This window comes from Grus americana, chromosome 10 (genome assembly GCF_028858705.1).
Source record: "Grus americana isolate bGruAme1 chromosome 10, bGruAme1.mat, whole genome shotgun sequence".
Lineage (NCBI taxonomy): Eukaryota > Metazoa > Chordata > Aves > Gruiformes > Gruidae > Grus > Grus americana.
The window spans coordinates 11,317,976-11,335,312 of NC_072861.1; the positions used below are offsets into that span (position 1 = coordinate 11,317,976).

The 17,337-nt window shown below is 35.7% G+C and overlaps 1 protein-coding gene across 2 annotated transcripts in view; it reads right to left on the reverse strand.

Moving 5' to 3' along the window:
• LOC129210935 (aromatase) overlaps positions 1–11,890 on the reverse strand; it is a 31,310-nt gene extending 19,420 nt beyond the window's left edge. The window contains exon 1 of one of the 2 annotated variants that reach the window (XM_054837341.1): positions 11,863–11,890. The gene's annotated coding sequence lies outside the window, so the exon portion shown is untranslated. Of the gene's footprint in view, positions 1–3,242; positions 3,299–11,862 lie in introns of those variants that run through there. The other variant, XM_054837340.1, reaches the window with a different exon arrangement.
• Between the last annotated feature and the right edge of the window lie 5,447 nt (positions 11,891–17,337).

The following is a 17,337-nucleotide window of genomic DNA, read 5'->3' on the forward strand; positions in this document are numbered from 1 at the left end:
TGAGCAGAAGCTTGGAAGCAGGAATTTAATAATGACCATCCTGGCAATCTAAAGGGGCTCTTGACAAGTATAGGAGGAGGTAGGAGCCTAATGTGTCAGAGAGCGAGACAGAAATGCAGAACATGTCCATGGTTTTTGTGGTGTTGAAAGAATATGTCTGTACTGTGAGATAAGAAAGATTGTTACGTTTGGTGCCTCTGCTATTATTAGCAATTGTGGTTTTCTTAATTTTAGTGAGCCTTCTTATGACAATGTTACCTTGTTTCACAGCTGAATAGGATCTATCCCTAGAGCATGTATCTGAATTTTTTAAGTTCTGTCGAGTGCCTTCAGTATCACTTCTAAAATGCTGTAAATGCAACTGTAAACAATACTTGGCTTTTCTTATCTGCCTCAGTGGCCATAGAACTCAATTTCCTGTCACCCCTCCCTACTCGAAGTGTACTGTAAATTTGCAGGGTGTAGAGAAATTTTGAGTTGCAGTACTATTGTAAATGCTGACATTCCTGTTGTTTGGAGTCTGTTTGGTCAATTAGTTTTCTGAGTATCTGCTAGTACTAGTATGTGTCTGGGACTTAACAGTCAATGCAGATTGAACTCATTGACAGAGAAACAAATACGTTAAAACCATCATCTATAAATGTAGGACTCTCTTTGAATATTACTATTTGTTTGGATAACTGTAGTAAACGCAATGACTCTTTTCTGTGCCTGTACATGGTGGTTGCAACCTTCATTTTGTGAACTTACCATCTTTGTGCCTGTTGTTCCAGGTCATCTACTTGAGATATCTTTTGGGTTAAATTAGAAGTTGTCACCTATCAAACGAGGTCATTTACTTAAACATTTAGGTATCATGGAGGAGCCATTTGAAGCCACTGTAATGACCTTGGAGCTGTAATTTCTGCAAGGTGATAGTCAAATAGATATCCTACAGGCTGCTCTTCTCCTTGTGATTTATGTAAATGAATCTTTTGGTACAATGGACCAGTAAGTCCTGCTTTTAAACGTTCCAAAGAAGTTACTGGATCCTTTTAGTGATCCTTAATGCCAAAGGTGTGATGTTGCTGACGTAGTAACCAAGTACTCACCAAGATGATAAATTATTGCTGAAATGGTTAAATGAGCTTTTTGTGTTGCTATTGATCATGGAGCTTAGTGAGCTTCCAAAATTAAAGTATTCATAATATACTGTCAGGTTGGTTTGGATGTTGTCTTTGGGACTACCCAGTGAAAATTCTGATATTCTGGAAGTCTTGATTCAAATGTATCCTTCTAGAAATTGCTAGTTACTTTAGATGTCTAAATAGATCTTCAGAGGATGAATATACACATCCTGAAAAATCACTTTCCACTAGAGTGTTAAGCCTTCAAAATAACTAGTCAGTTGTAAAACTACAATTGCCTGTAGTGAGCAAGACTTGGAGTGATAACCTGCTCTGTGTAACTAAAAATTTGGTAGTCATCTCTCTCCTTTCTGGCCAGTGTTCATACTATTTTCTTGTAGCTATTTATACAACATGGATGTGTGAGGCAAGGTACGCTATGTGCTTCCCAAATGACTGTACAATAAGGGTTTCTGCTTTCTGAACAATTTGTAATTATATGGTGATTTTTCTTTCAGAACAATAATGATCCAAAATTAGAATGTGGACTATGCCATCTTCTGAGGTTTTAATTGCAGTCTGATGTATGATTTGGGAAAATAACTCACCAGTTTTAGTACCTTTCACAAAAGGTCTTATTTTGTTGCTTAGGAACCAACATAATGTCCATGAAAAGTACTATCTACATTAGATGGTAAAAGGGTTTAATCTGAAACATACATCTTCTGAAGCAGAATAGGTATGTCAGTTCTTGTAAGACATCAAAAAGAGCTATGGAGATACACAAACTTCTGCAGTATTGCTAAGAATATATTTTACTGCCTGTCTACCTCAGAGTTTCCTTAAAACACCATAAGCTCCAATTAACTCAGAACTATCAAGAAAATTAGTTGTGGATAGACAACTGAAATTTCTAACACACTTTTTATCGGACTTCCTTGTTATGACTATGGCAAAGCAGACCTATGTGAGGAGGGTTTTCTGTATGTAGCTGATATCAGTTTGCTATTACTACTGGGTGGGTGGTTTTGTTTCTAATTTGGTAGATAGAAGTCAGCTCACTCTGCCATAATTATGTCTCTGCTGTAGTACTTTTATTGCTAGCAGGTACTTTGACCAACTTAAGCAAAAAGTTAGTTGACACAGAAGGGAACACTCTGCAAGAAATGTAAATTAAGTTTTTTACTTTTTTTCTGGCTATAAATACCAAGTATTCTATCAAAGTATGTAAATTAATCCTAAAGAAAATTTATTTAGATATTTGAAAAAAAACAAGACTAAGGAAGAATGCATGAGTTCTCAAATAATTGTTCCTGAAAATGACTTTATTAATCAAAAATAACTGTTAAGATGTAGTAGCTTAAAGAAAAATAGCATTTTTTCCACTGCAAGCACCAACTGAGAGAGATCGAGCTATGACAGAATATACAAATTATCTGGGTCAGTTCCAGCCTAGTTCTAACTGATCTTTTTTTAACGTCACTCCTAATCCATTTTTTCCTTGCTATGACAATGATGTTTGGAAATGTTGGCTTGTCCAAATTCACTCACTTTCCAACTAATTCTACATCATCAACAGTTGGCAGTGTCCATTCCATGCTACGTATTCTACCTTAACTTTGTCATGGTACACATCCTTGCATGAAAAGTAGTGCATGGAACAAAATCTACTTTAGAGTAGATAGAATGAAATCAGAGGCCACGGAACAGCGAGCAGGTTTGATTCTTTAATCAGTGGAGCCTGTATCTATAAAACCTAAAAAGTTTTAGTATTTCTTGATGTAATATAAACAGTTTGAAAGGTTGAAGAAGTGAACATTTTCTAAGGATGGCTATTCTGCCAGAACATTTTGCCATTTTTTAAAAAAAGTATTCTACAAAGTTTCAAAATATATAACAGTTATTGTTGTTTTAATACCAAGAATTTGGTTTAAGACCTGCAGATTTTCTACTAAAAAAACTAACCTCTATTTAGACAGTGACAACATATAATTTACACAAACTGAATTACAGTAATACAGATAAAAGCAGCTCCAGAAGGCATACTTCCTACTCAAAAACAAAATAAAAACCCATTTCTGTAATGTCCTTCTCATACTGTTTGAAGAAAAATGCTAGAATGAATTAAAAATTTACCTGTGTCCTCTTGTTACTTCTTGATTTTTACCGGCAAAGAGTGCTATCTTTGTTACTGATGTGCTCCTTTTAAAGATCTGAATAGGCTTTCTGGTGATCACTCTCTGTGGCATCTTTTATGCAGGTGCTTCTTGTTGCTAAGAGATCAGTTGCTTAGAGATGGAAGTTTGTTTTTTGTAATAGATCAGGGGCCATTGCTATTGAAAAGAAAAATTTGTAATTTTACCTCTACAGCTCAATGTATCTGCTGCAAAATAGCCAATGATAGAGATACACATGCCTAATACTGATTAGAATTGTAACTGGAGAATAAAACAGAAAAGTAAACAAAGTTTATAATTATGTTTAGCTCTGAATATCAAGGAAAGAGATTTGTCATTTAACTGGAGGTGCAACTGCAGAAATTATAGTAATTTTTTGCCTAGCATATCTAAGTATATTTTTAATTTCCAACAGAAAGAAAGAAAAGTGCAAAAGTTTTATTCTAAAATTGGGATGCACAAAGTTGTCGATAACCTTTTGTAAGAGACAATCCTGCATTGACCTTGGAGCAATCTTACCGACTATCCTATATATTGTTAAATATACTGTTTCCTTTATATTCCCAGTTGCTTCGATAACTCTTCAGAATTACTATACAAACTAAAGTCTGCTTTCTCTGCTTTATGATGCCTCTCTTTCGCTGTAGCCTTGAGCAACTTGAAGAAACTTAATTTATGAAAATCCAAATGTTTTCAAGAACTGCATTAAGCAATTACAGGAAACATTAAAATAATGACCAAAGATCTATAGGAAAAGGTGATGTTGTTATTAAAAGATGAGACTAACACAGAAGGATAAGGTACTTGTGCCTGTTACTTACTATTTTGAAATACCAACAGAAGTCTGAATTTTATCAATTTCTGATATGGGAAATCCTTAGCTGACTCAGCTGCCTCTTCTATAAATTTACCCCTATGAGTCCAAACTGGCTGTTTTGTGAAATCAGTCAAAATAATCTTTTTTTTGTTTAGTGCTCTCAAGTTTAGAAAATCCAGTCACTCAAGTCTGTTTTCAGCAAGGCTGTGTTATGTCCTCTGGCAGTAAGACACTATACATCCTTGTCTTTCACTGTCGGGCCACAAATATAAAAGATTCCCGTAAAATGTTTTCATTCTTCTGAATTCTCTCAAGGCTTTTAGCATTAGCATTTAAAAGGAATAAATAAAACAAATTAGAGCACTTTTAATAAGAAAACCCATCTAATTGGTAAAAGGGTCTTATATCTAAAGGACTGTGATCTCACTTGGAACAAAAGGTATTTAAGAGTTATGTACAATAGTTCTAGTGATGGAATATTTTTAACTTGGGGAAGGATGGAAGAGGCCTAGAATTTTATTGAATGTGAAATCTCTTTTGAGAACCCTTTCTTAAAGTAAGTAAATAAAGCAGACAGTTTGGGGAGAATAAGGACTGAATTCATGCGGAAATGTTTCTGGCATTACTGCAACCTCATTGAATATACACCAGAAGCCAACAAAATTTCAGTCTGAGAAGTGAACTCTTGTTATTTCTCCATGTGCACATATTCTTATATATCTATTTATTAAGCAGAGACTTATTTACAGTACAAGCAGAAATGGGCAGAATATTAGTGAACAATTCTATTGGGTCGTCCTGTATTTAGAGCTGATCACAATAATGGTTAAAACCTGTTGCATAATGTCTGATGTTCTGAAAGTGTTAATATTAGTTTGTTTTATTTCAAAAAGACATGATAGCTGGTTTTAATTTTTAAGCCTACCTAGAATTTTTGGGGGAAGTCATGCATTAATATTTTTTTGTTTTAACAAGCCAGCTGTATGTTTTTACTGTTTGTAGACTAGGGATACTTACATTCTGGAGGAGCTAGATTTTGAGGCTGGTTTTGGTCCATTTCATGGTATATTTCTTATAGATTGTTAATGTGGACAACTAATATGAATGGCCAGTTCTGAAGCAGATGGATAATTGTTCCATGGATACCAAATTAAGAAAGTTACCATAGAAAGTTTCCAGCTCTTTCACATGATTTGAAATGAGTTTACTGCATTTATTGTTGTTTTGGTTTCAGCTGCTGAGAATAACAGCTTATGCTGAACTTTGCTTACTAGCTTTCTCATGTTTTTCTTTGAGTTCCCCACATAATTTTATCAAAAATCAAACTCTGTATTTGTTGCCACTGCAAACGTATCATTGCTTTTGTGTTCTGCCTAAGATATAAAGGGAAGTTATGATACCTCAAACCCTTGTTGCAGCTGTCACGCACTGACTTTGGAGATGGTATATTGTTTTGTAAGTGTTAGGTCAGGCTGTGGTATTAGAGAGTAATATGGCTATTGGAAAAAGAGCTCTGGGAGGCATTACTTTAATTATTGCTGAATTGCAATTAAAACAAATATTAGCTTAATTTTGAAGCACCTATATCCATAGATATTCTTTATTATACATGCACGCGGTAAGAATAAACTGCTTAACTACTCATATTATTTTTAAAAGCCTCAGAATGAGGAGTTTGGTAAAATAAGAAGTTAATATAAGGAATGCAAAACCAACACAATTTCTTTCTTTGTCAGCATGTGTTGCTTGAGGTTTAGGGGAGTCCAAGAATGATCTGGCCAGTTTCCCACACAAACACGCTTTGATTTCTTGCTCCATGATCATTTATTTAATAAAAAGTACTGATTTCTAAAAATGAAAAATCTGGTAAAGTTTTTGTTGGGGCTCCTTCTTCTGTCACTGTTATGTATCTGCTTATTGAAACAAAGAATTTGTGCATAAATTGTAATTCGGGGCAAGAAGCCAATTGAATTGGTCGTGAGGAAGTCACGAAAGGGATTAAATAATGTGAAAATACTTGTTTATAGTTAAACTAGGTTTTGTCAAGACTGACTTCTGTGGGATATATCTTTAAATCAAATATTATTTCCATATACCAGAGAAAATGTATTTAAGTTCTTTCATGCCAAAGAATTCCTGGAACTTTGTATAATGCAACCAGAATGATTGGACTTGTTGTTCACTACAAAGATCTATGGTTGAATGCTACAAATTCTTCAGAGCCTGTGTAGGCATTCACTGAATTAACAAAGTTCTTTTTTATACCATTAAAAATAAGGCAGGTTTTTTTTCTAAATGTTTTACAATAGACTTTTGAGGAGAAAGGATGCAAAATGCTCCCTGTAGTACCATACAATATTTGAAATCACTCATCTTATGTTTTGTGCATGAATTTTTCTTATGCAGTGCCTTGGAAGGAGCTGGCCTATTTGGCTGTTCTAACATTATACTCAGTGCAGAGATGATCTCCTTTTTTGCCTCCCCAGCAAAGTTTTCTTAACGCTAATTAGAGTTTGGCTTCTCTAGATAATGCCATTTTAAAAAGATCAGCTAAGGGCTCCCATATCATGGGATTGGCTGAAATCCATTTATACTGCCTACAGTTTTTCTTTTACACCTAGCTTTAGAAGATCTGTATTGCTTGCAGTTCTAACACCAGGCTGATCTGGCTATTCTGTTTCTCAAATCTTCACAACTCGCTTTCTAGGGTACATTCCAAAACCCACAAACTTTAGAGGGTGTTGAAAAGTGTAACTTGGACTTGTCATTTGGTCTATTTCAACTAGACACAATGGATTTGTTGTGTGTGGTGATTGCTAGCCAGGTTTATAGAATCTGCCAATTGTAATAAAATAAAAGTAGTCCAACTTGTAAATTAAATAAACAAGGAACGGGCTGAATTCATGCTGTAATCCGCTCTTTCTGCTCTTTCCATCGAGGTCTAGATATTTCCATAACATCTAAGCCAAAACTGCTTTCTGACTTCTATGTTTCTATTTTGCATTTAAACAGGTTAGAAAAAAGCCCAGATCAGCCAAAAAAAGTCAGATAATATACATCTTCGTGTGTGTCTCCTTGAAGAATAAAACTAGTAGAAGAAACAATCCTTCTCGTTTTCTCTGCAATCCCTCAGATAGTCTGCATCCACTATGGCATGGAAAGACCACCATATTGGAATAAGAAGGCAATCCAGAATTTGTTCCCTTTCGCTCCCTGATCTAATGCAGTTGCTCTATACAGTGGTGGGTTCTGTGAAGCAAACACTTCTCCATGTGTGTGGTGATTGCATCATCCTAGAGTGGCCAACTTTTTTCTCAGATAATAGCTGCCCCTGTGTTAAGCAGAACATTGGGCTAGATGACCTACTGAGGGTCCATTTCAACCTTAATTTTTCTGTGATCATATTAATCTGATATCTTTCTGGCAGCATATCTGCTTCTCTGGTTCTAGTCCAACCTGTCTCAACCTTGTAGCAGTGGCTTGGAAATGAAGTGGTTTTTAGATCACATTTTTTCTGTCATCCATAATACAGGACTCTAATTAATCAAGAATTTTGACTACCATCCACTACTTGTTCCTCTTTAACTGACAAAGAGAAAATTTCTGCATAAGCGTACTGTAACACTGCTGAGCTTAGCAGCTAAATATTTGTGGTGGGTGCTACTCTGTTAATACTTTACACATAAAAATCAAAATATCTGAGTATTCTTCCATATGCTTCCACTAGCTACAGGATACTTCCCCAGAATCTCTGCTTGCTGAAAATTCTTTAGAAATGTTTAAAGAGTACCAAAAGAAAGAAAAGCTTTGGGAAAAACTCATTATACCATCAGGTACAAAAGAGTTGATAAGTGCCTCTTGAAATCCTCTCTGCCTATACTGCCTTGAGATAGATACGAGTCTATCTGATATTATCTGATACCTTTGGGGACTTGGGGTTTGGTATTTATGTTTTTGTTGTGGCTTTTTGGTTGATTTTGATTTTGATGGAAAGAGCTTTGTAAAGAAGTTCTATGCGGGCTTGAACACTCAGATCTCTTCAGTAATTTCTTCTATCTGTATGGAACAGATGCAGGAAAGCCAGTAAGCGGTATGGCTGAATGCAGCTTCTTTAGTAGCCATTTGTATACATGTTTTTATTTTCTTAAGAGCTGGTCTCACGTGGTGTTTGCATGCTCTGTGCTTTATTACAACCATTCTTTCCCTGAAAAATACATATGTGTACAGCTGCGCAGGAGACAGTGGGCTAGTTCAGCTTTTCTTTTGAGGGTCATTTTCACCTGTATCAAACCTGTATCACTTTGCTTAAAGGAGGACCTGCACACACCACATTGCAGTTTTGGTGAACAGATATTTTAGTTACCAATAAAAAGATGACATTCACTGTGGCATTGTATTAATACCAAAATGTTAACTGTTACTTCAGAATTGTCTACCTCAGCTGCTATTGCATGAACTGATTACTATTTTGGACTGTACTTTGGAATAGTTTGACTAGTTTTGAAAAGTATTTAAATATCTTACAACCCTTCTGTTAAGGGAGTAGTGATGGAAGTCTTTCAGAAATACTTGTAAAGAAAAAGTGGCTCTTTGCTTGGTAGTAGTTGTCTGTAGGAGGTGGTGATAAACCTATTGTCAGGCCTCCAAAAACATAAATACCTTTCTGAAGCTACAGTATAATGATAAGGAGGTGGTGAGTTGTTTCCCTAGTATTTGATCAGGGCAAGGTGCTAGTCCATGTAAAAATACCAGATTCTGACCTATGAAGGTTATACTGGTTTACTGTTTGACTATCAGATTAATGGATTCTTTTGTTTGAATGAGGAGATAATTTTGACATTTCTTCTAACTTTTGAGAGCTTGACTTTCAATAGTATTTTTTTATATTCCTCATGCTTATGGTGGTTAATGGCAAATTAGCTTTTTCTTAACACTAAACATATGTTGTAATTTAGAAAAGGCCAAAAATTAATGGAAAGCTTTTGAGGAGAAATGGTATGGTAGGAAAGAGAGAGGGGATGCATAATGGAAAGGTTATGCATTTGTACGTAATTACACCACTCTGGTGCCTGTCTACCATTTTTAAAGCATTTTGTTGCAGTACTCTTGCAAAACATAGGAAGGATGTGATAAAATATCTCTCTGTGCTAAGGCATATGTAGGGTATAATGCTGTTGGCTCTGTAGTTACAGTTTTCCCTATATTGAATATAAAAGGCTATATACTCAGAGGAGCACTAAAATGACAGTAAAGTTCAATGGAGTTTCTGCTTGAAATGATGGGATTTTAAGGTTATTATTCTTTATTTAATGATCAAAGGGGTCCTAGGGCTGAATGGATGTATTGGGCTTTGAGATCCTTGAAGAAAACAAAACAATAAAAAGGGGGGGGGGGAAGAGCATTGCAGGTTTATGATGCTATTGCTTTTTGAAATAGGCATTAGATAACTGTTTTTCAGCACTCTCCTCCTATTAAGAGAATTTAAATCTTGTAATAAAATTAAGCTGTATTTTCTTGGTGACTTCCCCCAGAACCCCTCTTCTTGTTCTGTCCACATCAGGTTGGTAGAACAGCAGTAAAAAACTCCTAATGAAAGTCAAAATGGAAGGAGTTAACAATATGGATATTTTTCTCCTATTAATCTGCCTGAACAAGTTCAGATCTTCAGACTATGGTAGACTACACTTGTTAATTCAAGAAGTACTGCTTATTTTGAAGATGGGGACAGTGTGTTCTTGTCACAGGCAGAAGCAGCTGTAATGAAGTATTATAAGAACAGGTCATGGATGTGCTATCCAAAACTAACTCTGTATTAAGTATCTGAGCATCTACAATTTCAGCTTGTTAGCTGTTCAACTTGTTTACGTTTTTTTTTCTTCTCCTGAATTGGTATTGCAGCTGGCAAGAAAAGGGAAGAGGTGTGTGAAGACTTCTTTGTCCTTGATGTGCAGGACTAGTGAGGACTATCTCAGATTTTCTCTCTTTGTCCTTGGATATAAGACTAATTTGAGAGTAGCTCTTTCAGGTGTGGGGAAAGGTGCTTTGAGACACAAACTGTTCCCTTGTCATGGAAAAATGTGCAGGCTATTCAGAGTAGTTTAGGACGAGTCTTCAGATTGCTATAGGCTTCTTTGACAGCTAAATACACTCTCTCTCTTTCTCTCTCTCTCTCTTTCTCCCTCTCTTTTTATCTCAAGTAAGCTCTGCTGCCACAGTTGAGTGACTAACTCTGCAAGTCTTGTGCAGCATTCTCTTATGTGAGGACTGCAATAAAAGTGATGGAGAACTTGAATGTACAGTCACAGAGCCACAGTACGTTCTGTTGAACTTTTAAACTACTTCCCCCATTTTTTCCATTTTAATTTCTTTGAAGTAGTATGTATGCTATACAAGTATTTCTTATTACTGCTTATAAGAACCTCATTTACTCAGGATTTTATCACACTGATTCAATGTTAATATTATATACTTTACATTGTAACCGCTTGAATGCCTGAGCAGTTCATGCCAGTAAATTGATTTGCTCTTTTGCACAACCTAAGGTTTAAAATAATTCTTAATCAGACAGTTGGGAAATGTAAGAGTTGAAAAATCTTTTATTAGAACTTTAATTTCTTATAGTCAACTTTTTAATTTATAAAATGGTAGGCATATATGTAAGAACATATATGATTAAAAGCTCATCTGTGTTACATGAATATAACTAAGCATATATATGTGGGCCCACTGCAATGGATGCAGCCTCCTTTTCTGTAATATGTAGTTTGAGTATATTTTTCTCAACCTGTTGGCAGGACTCAAGGGGTTCTGTCTGTCTTTGAGGGGAAGTTCCCAAAGAGATAACACACAGTGCTGCTAAGTATCTCTTTCTTCCATTATTAAGATTTTTTCCTTACTTCTAGAGGTTGTCTGTTGCTGCTTACCTCTTCAAAAGTTTAAATTGCAAAGCACTATTTTTGTTGCTCAAACTATTCCTACCTGATGGACTTGAGAAAAAACCTCCTCCCTTCCCAAACTCCTATTAGTTTATCCTAGAGAGAACTAAGAAGGCTAGGAGTATCTGCTTCTCTGAGCTTTCTTTGCAATGTAATTCCTTTTTCTTGGTCTGTTTTTAAAGGGGAAAGATAGGATTGCAGTCTTGAAGGAATACTGAGGTGTAGTTTCTTGCTCTTTGACCAGATAATTACTGTGTATTGGCCAGGTGCTGGCACTACTCTCCTACTCCTTGGCATCATTCCAGGTATGGTAGGATGCAATGGGTCCACTAAGGCTGCTGGACTTTCATGTTCTTCTTGTGGGGATGTCTTCAGCAGCTTGAATACACTTGCTCTTTATTGGTGGCCACTTTTAGAAAAATGCTCCAGTATACACTTAATTTTCCCAAGCAAATTTCTGTTATTCAGCCATTATAATGGGAACAGGAGTCCGCTGTACTTTTGTTGTATCACATAGAATTCTTTCTAATGGTCACTTGGATATATTGTGGGATGTTTCAGGCTTTTTTTAACATATAGGGATGCTTTCCATCAAAAGTTCAAAACAAAAATCTTAAACTTTTGCTAAAAGGAAAGTATAACCAAACCTCTGGTGCATATAATCCCAGCCAGTCAAAGCTATCATTCTAAGAGCGCTTACAGAGTGGAACATTTTCAGTGCTGAAGGAGCTACTGGCATTTCCTCGGTAGAATTAAAATACTCAATATAATACTTAAGTTTAGCTTGTAAAGAAGATACACAATAATCAAATGAAAATGCTACTAACCACTTTTAGTTGTTCTGAATCTTCTAAACCGCCTCTTCAAGTGCTGTTGGTTATTTTGCTAATCGTACCGATTTCTCTGTCAAGACAGCCTTGATTGCATAAGCTCTGAAGTGGACAGGGTTCAGAGAAGCCTCTCTGCACCTGCTTTCTAACCATCATACTGCTTGAAGGCATAGCAGGTCTCCAAAAGCATTTTCTGTGCACAGAACTTATTGCTTATATAAGAGGGTTTTCTGAAAAGAGGTTTTTATTTACTGTTATAAATTTGCCTGTACATCAGTCTGAGTTTTGAAGTATTTTGTGACTGATCAGTTTCTCATAAAATGCTGGTTTTTTCCATTTGTGCTGTTTTGGCAAATACAAGAAGCAAATGTTTTGTTTAGGCCCTCTCATGTAAGTGTTTGATGGAATATTATAACTTCATACCATACAACACAGTGCAATAATTCTAATTTTCTGCAGAAGAAGCTTCTGGCAAAGCCAAAATAGTTACATGTGATTATGTACCAAAAGAACCCAAATTGCCCTTTGGTTGTGAGCTCAGAATTCACAAGCTCTGAGGGAATCAAGCATGTGACCCAGAATATATCCCAAATGCTGTGATCTGTAAACATTATTTTAGACTTCAAAGTTATATGAGGTAAGTATGCTTAATCTGGGTCCTTTCTGATAAGCTATGAAATGCAAATAAAGCAGAAGTTATCATAGGCTGCACAGGTAAGACTTCTGAATCATCTGTAATTATGTTTATCAGCTAGTCCTACAAAGAAGATTTTATTGAAATATGTGCATAAACTAGCTTATGCAGGAACAATTCAAAATTTTCCAAGTGACAGTGTTAAAATAACCACACAATAATAAAACTGGAGGTACAGAGGAATCAAATACAAAGGATCAATGTCTGGGGCACTTCTTGTTTGTGGTGCAACTTCTTTTTCTTTCTTCAAGAAAATATCCTTGATAAAAGGCAAGGTATAAAAAAAGAGCTCAGGAAATTAAAAAGTGTGTTTCTGAGAGAAAAATAATTTTTCTTTAGGTTGTATTTATCATTGACACAAAGTTTCAAATCTTAATTTAGAAGTAAGAACGAAAGTGTAAAGAGTGTGTAATTGTATACCATAGTGACAAAAACTGTTGAAGAAGAAAAGGCAAGTTACCGATATGTTTCTGAGAATCATAAACTTACTTTGCAGTGATCTCCACTGAATTATTTCCTGAATGACCTACTAAGTGGCCGTTAAATTAGAAGAGATAATGGCAATGTATATGTAGAAATCAACATAAATTGTGTTGCTGTGCCAGTTGCCTTTATCCTGTAAATAAATCCTTAGTTTATAATCTTTTGTTAAACTTTAAATACATCTATTTTATATCTTGGTTGTTGAGATGCTGAACTAAGAATGGCAAATATACTTAGCTCTCTGGGTCCTCTTTTATGGAAACACTGAATAGCGTAGTATAGGTTACATAGCAAAAAAATGTTAGCTTAAGGCTAAAAGACCATATAGTAAAAAAGACTGTATAGCAGAAAAGTTCAAGCTAAGCTGCCTAAATATTCTGTTGCTGTTGTCTGTAATATAAAATGTACCTGCCAATACAACCTCTTACTGCTATCAAGAGTATTGTTAGATCTGATTATTACTCCCAACCTCTTCCTGCACCTGCAGAAGGTGTAGATGCTCAACACCTTTGAGACTGCAGTCCTATAGCATCCAGTCTGTCATGCACATTTGAAAGTCTGATAAAATTACTCTTTTCTCAAAAGTCTTTCTGACTTGATCTACTTGTTTAGAGAATTACTGGGTTTTTTTAAGTTATGGTTTGTGGCATTTCTTGTCCTTTGTGGTATCTTCAGATCTTTTAATGTGGAGAGAGGAACATAAATTCAGAGAGTGCAATCTGAGGGGGTTCTTCCCAGACGTGGAATGTGCCAAATTGCTTGCTTGTTGACGTGGGCTGTAGCTACAATGCCTGGAAAGGAACTAAGTATTCTGCCAGAGTGCCCCCTCCATCCTGTATTCCCAGAACAATTTGAATGTTGTGTCATAGCCATGTGCCATTTTGAGATCTGCACAGACTTGCACATTTTCTAATCTGCAAATTAAGACATACACAGCTCTGGAACAAAGGTGTTTGGGGGAAGGGGAGGGAATGTGCCCCTTCTTCCCCTTGGAAAAACCTCAGTGCCTTCCACGCTTTCTCCCTAAATAAGGCAAAATAGTCAAAACGCAGTTTCATATGTGTACATTCTATTACTGAGTTCCATGAGCAGCTTTCCTGAAAATTGTGCATCTAGATAATTTATATAAAAAACCCTACTTAAATTTAATCTAATAATTTTGAGGATGTGATTCATCTCGTTCTCAGGTAGAAGTCTGTGTGGTCACTTAATTTTCCTGCCTGTCTGTAAGAGGCACTGAGGTGTCATGGATAAGTTTATTTAAGTTTCCTCTTTACTTAATCCAGTGTAAGGGATTTTTATCCAGGTTATGGGTAGATAAGTAGTTGATAAATATTTGGTTACTAATGGAAACTATAACTTTTCTGGCTGAAGAAGATCCAATTCTAGATTATTAGTAGACTTTAAAGATGAAAATGGCAAGTTAAATTGTTTTAATATAGTTGTTTTTAATGTGATTCTAATGCATGATTTTACCACTATCTTTAATATAGTCTTTCAGTTCCTTTCAGTTCTCTCTGTGTCTTTGAAATTACAATGTGTTTTACTATCAGGACCTCAAATAATATGTTCTGTGGTTTTGACTTGAGTTCATGTATAATGCGTATAGTAATCTACCTAATATGGCTAGCAGTTTTCTTGTGAATGTTCTTCTCCATTTCTAAATTATCCCAGTGCAGTTGGTACATTTCTTTTGCAGCTTCTTTGTGGCTATTATTGTGTTCAGTTTTCTGAAAGTTGTAGATACCTGTAGTAAATTCATTACTTGAAATTTCTTCTGTATGATTTATCAAACAGATTATATAGTGCTATTTCTTTCTCTTGGCTTTATAAACAGTCTTTTGATGTGCATTTATGGTGTGTATAGTGATAAATTAATGTTAAAAGTGCTCAAATAAGCAAAAATAGTTTTAATTCCCTGTGAATCACAATGGTAAATAAAATGAATGACAGAAAGTTGCGGGGAAACAAGCTGGAATATTGTTTGTATTCAATAGTTTCTGAATGAAAATTACCAAGAGATACAGATAGTTTTAATCAGCTCTTTGTTAGATTGCACTGTGTGCAATACCAGCTGTTAAGAAGGATCAATGTACACCCAATATAATGTGGAGAGAAGGAGAAATCTGTGAAGTAGACAGGCAACCTTAATGCTGCTCTACTTTATATCCAGCTATTTTTCTTCCTCCAGTCTGGTATCCTTGGGCCACAGAGACATCTGCACTTTCTTCTTGGATGGATTCCTGGAAAGTGGATGATGTAAGAGAGTTCCCATAGTATACAAACAGAATTTTTCCTGTGTTGCTGGAATAACTTTACCAAAAATTTTCTTTGTTGTTTTGGGTGCCACTCGCAATATAGAGACAATTTAGACTTGATAATTTGTTTGATAAGGAACATTCGGTATTTAATTCCTGGCTTTTTTGGGGTAGTTGAAGAGTGTCCTCCTTTTCCTTTGATTCCTTCCTGAACTGCAGAATCCTTTGCAAAAAGCAAGGACTATTTTTCAAGGGTAGCTATCTGTGGATTTCTCCAATTCTATTAATTGCTTTCAGATTCCAATGGTGTTACAAAGATGTGATAGATCTGTCAAGCTGCTTATCATTTGTCATGTGTTTTGATCAGTTGCTTTTATTCCCATAGTTTAAATTATGAATGGGTATTTGCAGCCATGGTGTTTGAATTGTTCTGTTTGACTTTGCTCCTTCAGTCATCTTTCTCTATGATTCAGCTTTGATTCACCCCCCACCCCCAATATACATATGTGTGTATGTGTGTTGGAGGAATTCTGAGCAGTTTTCTGGGAAAATAGTCTTTAGCTGCCAGTGCCCTAATGATGCATCTCTAATGCATCTTTCTCCAAGATTATTGAATGTTCATTCAAAGACAATGAAACATTCTGCTGATGCCATTGAATAGTACTCTTTGTGCTGCTCTACTTGCATATATTTATGGGGTTTATTTTGAATTTTAAACACCAGCTTGGCTTACCTAGTAAGAAATTGTTTTTCATTGGTTCTTGATTTATGATTTATCATTAAGACTGGATATTCCAAAATAACAGCTGGTACATCCTTTGCTCTGCATAAATGTATTTATTCTTGCAACTCGGTATTACACAGGAATTTCCAGAAATCAGAGGTACTTCTTAAGGTATATGTTGCCGATTTCTTAAGAGGCTTTATATTGTGCCACTGAAATACGCAATGGAAACTTAAAGGGGTTTGGGGTATATCTCCAGCTTTTTCAGACAGTAATTTGTTAAGCATTAGCTACTAGCAATTCCAACTCTTTCCATGCAGAATTTTTATTTGTCTGTAAAATATTGCTTGAAATGATGTTACCCTATCTAATTAAATATTCCTATCATTAATTTCACTTATTCCAGTACTGTTCAATCTGTAACTCTTTTTTTTAAATTGGCTGCTGTTTTGGTAATACTATATGTTTGTTTAGGGCCCATCCATTCCTGCCACAGTATAGCAATGAAAAAATAATTCCACACACGTTTCTTCCTATTAATACCTTTCACCCCAGGTTGATATACAAAACTAATTGCATTAACCTTTCTGCGGTATTCTATAGGAGCAACCAAGGCTTCTTTGATGAAAAAAACCCACCTCCTCTGATTTAAAATGATCAGAATTATACTATTTTCTGTATATTTTATTTTCCTCTAATTCTTAAAAATATTATTTTCCTTGAAAAGCAAGCCTGTGTATCCAATGCACTATAATCTGTGTGGAATATATGTGCAGAAATGGAGTGGGTTGCATTCTGGTGTCTGTCACTGACACAAGCCTGAAGTAATTCTGTGGGGTGAGGTTAATCATGGAGTTTAGTGTAGTCTGAATCACTGTAAGTCTGCTATTGTAGCTGACCTACAGTTATTGCAAAGACATTTCAAACCTACGTATTCCATTTTTTCTGAACATGAATAGACTAGGACCTAATATGAAATTCAAAATCAAGCCTTTCTTTTTGCATGCAGTCAGAAGCCTTTTAGTGTTTTAAAGCTAAGCCTTTGCTATCGAAACAATGTTGGTTTCAGTGCTGATATTGAATTGCAACTGTGATTTGGATGGAGGAACTCTGCAGCTGCTCAGCTGCTAATGTGTCATGTGGTTTGAGCAGTGATAAGAGAGATGAAGAGAAAGGGCATTTATAGCTCTTACTGTGGCTTGCCTTCCTGAGTATATCCAGGCTGAACATAGAGTTGCAACAGTTGTGAGTATCAACTGTTAAAAGGAAACCACAAGAAACATACTGAAAAGCATTAACTGTTCATCAGTTTG